This window comes from Terrapene carolina, unplaced genomic scaffold, assembly GCF_002925995.2.
Source record: "Terrapene carolina triunguis isolate 2854851 unplaced genomic scaffold, T_m_triunguis-2.0 Scaffold34092, whole genome shotgun sequence".
NCBI classification, from domain to species: Eukaryota; Metazoa; Chordata; order Testudines; family Emydidae; genus Terrapene; species Terrapene triunguis.
The window spans coordinates 418-5869 of record NW_020698443.1 but is presented as its reverse complement, the minus strand read 5'-3'; positions in this window follow the sequence as shown (position 1 = coordinate 5869).

Sequence of the window (5452 nt, the reverse complement as noted above, 5' to 3'; positions counted from 1 at the left end):
ACCCCTTCCCCAAAGCCTCCCGCCCCAGCCCTGCTCCGCCCCAGTCCCACCTCTTCCCGCCCCAGCCCTGCCCCCACTCCCCTGAGGACTGAAGCAGGGCAGGGCCTGCGCTCACCGGCGGCGGGATTGGAAGTGCAGCAACCTGGTCCCAGCCGTGCTGCCGGTGAGTGCTGGGGGGGGCGGTTCTCGCCTGCCCCCCAAGCCAGCCCCACACCCTCTGCGGAGGCCTCCCCCCCCCGTGGGGGGGCTGCGTAGGGCCCCAGAATAGCTAGGGATGGCCCTGTCTAGCTCCCCAGCCACTGCCTTTCACAGGGGGAGACCCATGTCGGTCTTCCTCTTGCCAGGCAGCGCAGTGTTCCTCCCTCCCAGTGCAGAGAGAGGCACCCCAGGGAAGGGAGTCGTCCCCCAGCAAGGAGCGCTCTCCCCACCTTTCCCCTTCACATGTGTCCTGGCCGATCCTTTCAGGAACAGACGGCCTAAGTCGGCCTGCTTGCTCCCTCTCCATCGGCTAACAACAGCGTAACTGCCCCCAGTTAGAAGGTACCACGCAGCTCTTCTAAGCCAGCGCATTTTATTCTTATGGTAAAAGCACTACAGGGAAAACGTTCAAACCAATAAAACAACCTACATGCCTGCTACTCAGCTCAACCGAGCTCAACCCCTCCAGCATGGGGCTGGCGGGAGCAGCCCCCACCCAGGGGTGCCCCGGCACTACACATTTGTCATACTTCGCTCAGAAAGAGAACAACCCGTGACTCTGACTCAGTCATTGCTCCTCTTTGGGCCTGTGAAGAGATCCTGACCAGGCCATCAGCCAGACACTGGGTCGCTGCTCACCCTGCTGCTGCAAAAGGAGGGGAGCGGGAGGGGTTTGAGGTGGGTCATTTGCATTTTCCTTCCGTTCTGTGGATTTCCCAGCAAATCCACTTCAGACGTATTGTCCCCAAAAGTCCTTTGACGTCCCTAATGTCTTCCCACGATTGCATTAGTCGTGACCTTCCCTCTATGCCATCTCCCAATAGGGCAGAAACATTTTCATTTTCAACACACCGGCCTCCCAAAATACTGACACTTAATTCAGTGAGGTTCAACTTCGTTCTGTAAGGTTTGTCCGGGCTCTTGTTGTACCTGTCACAGCCAGACCAGCGTAATGGTGCTTTATACTGAGACAGCGACCCCTGTTTGGGAAGGGGAGTGTTGAGTGTTTGGAGGTTGGAGGCTTTGGGGAGTGCGGGGAGCTGTAGATGATGGGGGAGTACACTGAGTGTTTGGAGGTTGGAGGCTTTAAGGAGTGTGGGGGGCTGTAGATCATAGAATCATAAAATTGGACGGGACCTTGAGAGGTCATCTAGTCCAGTCCCCTGCACTCAAGACAGGACTAAGTATTATCTAGACCATCCCTGAAAGGTGTTTGTCCAACCTGCTCTTGTCCTCCCCGCGTCACAGTGGCTCCGGCTCCCTAGGCTCCTCCTCCGGAACGGAGCTACCCTGCTTGGCTCGTACCTTCTGCTCCAGGGCACCAGGGCGAGAGAGACCAATGGGCCCTTCCAGCCCCATGGTGCACCCCAGACTCCAAATGACCGGAGAGGAGAGGTGCCCCCATGGCGGTATGGACCAGGGTGGTACAACGGCAGGGGCTGGGGGGAATGTACACTGGGCCTGGGTCTGAGACAAAGCATGGCTGGGGGTCAGTGGGGATTGGGGGACCCAGGTGCCAGGACAGAAAAGGGTGGGGGTCGGAGGACCCAGTGTCCAGAATGCAGTGGGGCTGGGGGTCAGTGAGAGCACAGGTCTGGGGATAACTGAGCCCTGTGCTGTCCATGCTGGGGTCTCACCCAAGCCCATAGGGCCCATGCAGTAGCCCTCTGTAGGGGGTCCCCTTTGGGGGCAGTGGCCTGTGGGCCAGGCTACCCCCAGGGCTGAGTGAGGGGCTCCATCCAGGGGGCGCCAGGACTTACAGAGACAGCGACTAGAGACGGCCCCCAGCAGGGCGAGCGCCAGGAACAGCTTCATCTCAGGCAGATCTTGCGGGAGACACCATGGGACAGAGACAGATAAACACCTCCCAACCTACATACCGCTGCCTTGGTGCCTGGAACCGCCCCTGGCTACAAGCCTGAACCAAGAACTTTGCCATTACTGTATGTAACTGATTCCATTTAACCAATTCTACGTCTCATCTATATCTTTTTCCTTTTATGAATAAACCTTTAGATTTTAGATTCAAAAGGATTGGCAACAGCGTGATTTGTGGGTAAGATCTGATTTGTATATTGACCTGGGTCTGTGGTTTGGTCCTTTGGGATCAGGAGAACCTTTTTTCTTTTACTGGGGTATTGGTTTTCATAACCATTCATCCCCATAACAAGTGGCACTGGTGGTGATACTGAGAAACTGGAGTGTCTAAGGCAGTGGTCCCCAACGCGGTGCCCGCGGGCGCCATGGAGCCCGCCAGGGCATCTATGTGTGCCCGCCTACTGACAAGGGAGCGCCCCGCCGCCAAGGAGCGCGGCCGCCGGACAAGCAGCCGCTGAAATGCCGCCGAGAAGTGGCAACATCAAGAAGCGTCGCCGCTGAAATGCCGCTGCTTCTCGGCGGCATTCCGGCGGCGACGCCTCTTGATGCTGCTGCTTCTCGATGGCATTTCGGCGGCGGCGCTTCTTGATGTTGCCGCTTCTCGGCGGCATTTCGGCGGCTAGTCGTCCGGCGCCCGCCACACTGAAAGGTTAGGGACCACTGGTCTAAGGGAATTGCTTGTGTGACTTATGGTTAGCCAGTGGGGTAAAACCAAAGTCTTCTCTATCTGGCTGGTTTGGTGTGCCTTAGAGGTGGAGAACCACCAGCCTGGGGCTGTAAATGCCCTGCTCTAAACAATTTGTTCTGAATTGATACTCTCAGAAGTGTCCCACCAAAGGCAGCATCGTTACCTCCCCCTCCTAATGGTAGCAGAGAGCTGGGCTCCCAGCCACTCGGGGACCCGCTTTAGAGAAGCCCAGGATGTAAAGGCTGGGCTACTAGGGAGCTGTGGGTCAGGATTGAGGGGCACTGGCAGACTTGGGGGGGGGATGAGCCAAGGGCTGGGCTAGCAGGGGGCTGTGGGTCAGGATTGAGGGGCACCGGCAGTTGTGGTCAGGGGAGCCCAGGGCTGGGCTAACGGGGCTGTGGGTTGGGATTGAAGGGGACCGGCAGAGCTGGTGGGGCGGGGGGAGCCCAGGGCTGGGCTGGCAGGGGGCTGTAGATCTGGATTGAGGGGCACTGGCAGAGCTGGGTGGGGAGCTCAGGGCTGGGCTAGCAGAGGGTTGCAGTTTGGGATTGAGGGGCACCGGCAGAGCTGTGGGGGAGCTCAGGGCTGGGCTAACAGGGGGCTGCAGGTCTGGATTGACAGGAACCGGCAGAGCTGTGGTCAGGGGAGCCCAGGGCTGGGCTAGCAGGGGGCTGCGGTTCGGGATTGAGGGGCACCAGCAGAGCTGGCAGAGGGGGAGCCCAGGGCTGGGCTAGCAGGGGGCTGCAGGTTGGGATTGAGGGGCATTGTGTGAACCATGTGGGCTCCTGGCCCTGGGATCTCACTCCAGACCTGGTGTCCCCGGTGTTCTGGGCAGGGGGCAGCACTGGCTGGGGGCCCCTGCTGTGGGTGATGCCTGGGACTGTAGCGGATGGTCCAAATCGGCTCTTCTGGTCTTAAACCCTATGGCCCTGTGGCCTGACCTGGAGCCGCTCAGGAACCGGCCCCGGCAGAGCAGCAGGCTCTGCCCAATGCACTGGGTGCCCGGGTGTGGGAGGGAATGTCACACACATCACAGCAACTCAGTGAGACCCGCCCCATTGGAAGGTTGGGGTCAATAGAGCTAAAGATGCTTTACACCAGCTGGGCTCCGGCCCATTGACCCCAGCTGGGCCGATGCCCCATTTTGTCAGATGCGAGATTCTGGGGCTGACACGTCCCTTACAGCACCGGTGTAGTTTGTGATTTGGCCAATTCCACAGGCTGAAGGATGGGGACTGCCTTCTCTGGGGGCCTCAACACACTCCCACCCCCGGGGCAGGGCCCTGCCTGGTAGTGGGCAGCATGGCACAGCGGGCAGTGGGCTGGAAGGACCCAGCTCATTGACTTGGCAATTCCTCAGTGCCCAATGCCGCAGGGTGCTGCATGTCAGAGGCACGTCGGCAGAGCTGTGGGGTGGGGTAGGCCAGGGCTAGCCAGGGCTGCGGGTCAGGACTGAGAAGCGCCGCTGTCAGTCGCATGCCCCTGCTCTCCTCTCCCCACACACATCTCCCTGCCCCTCCCCCCAGGACTAGCCGCGCACTGGCTCAGGGCGTCCCTGCCAATAAGCATCTCCCCTCCGCGCTGGGCAGGTTTCACAAGGGCATTTCACACAGTAACGGCCACGCTGGGACCCCGCGTCCGGGCCGTCCTGATAACCCCGGAGCTGTTTCACCGCAAGCCACAGCGCTGGGTGCCTGGCCACAGGGAACGGGGCAGCAGCCAGCGGGCTGGTGCCATCTACTCCCTGAGTGCCGGCATTGGGGTTCTGCACCCCCCCGCCTGCCCTCCCCCTGTGCCCCCCTGCAGCCTCTATGCCCCTCCCTGCCCTGCTCCCCACTCGCCCTGCAGCCCCTGCACCCCCCCGCCCCCCCTGCAGCCTCTTTGCCCCTGCCTGCCCTGCTCCCCACTCGCCCTGCAGCCCCTGCACCCCCCCCACCCCTGCAGCCTCTGCATCCCCCCGCCTGCCCTGCTCCCCCGCTCCCCCGGCAGCCTCTGCCTGGCGTGGGCTTCAGACGCTCAGCGGCGACCAGGGCAGCGCGGGTCCCTGCAGCCCCGGGACACGCCGCACTCCCCGCCCCACGCCGCAGCCTCCTTCCTGCCGCGCGGGGCAACGGGGCCGCAGGAAGGGTCCCCCAGTGGCTGGGGAGTCCCTGCCCGCGAGGGAAGCCCGAGCCGCTGGCTGGGCCAGGCCTCCCCGTGGTCCTGCGGGCTCGGCTGGGGCGCGTGGTCCGCCCGGCCTGCGGGGGCAGCAGCGGCCGCTCCGCCGCCTTCTGCGGCTGCACCCCCCCTTCCCCCACCCGAGCTCGCTACAATGTAGCCGGGCGTCTGGGCTGCGCTGCGGACCCGGCGGGCCGTGCTGGGGCCGGGAGGACGCTGGCTTATGCCTCCCTATTTCCCCGGACATGTCTGGCTTTCTGGCAATTCCCCCCGGACGGGGATTTGAGGACCAAAAAGCCGGACATGTCCGGGGAAATCCGGACGTACGGTAACCCTACGGACCAGTGTACTCCCCCATCATCTACAGCCCCCCGCACTCCCTAAAGCCTCCAACCTCCAAACACCCAACACCCCCCACACCCAGTGTACTCCCTCATCATCTACAGCCCCCCGCACTCCCTAAAGCCTCCAAGCTCCAAACACCCAACACCCCCCACACCCCGCGTACTCCCCCATCATCTACAGCCCCCC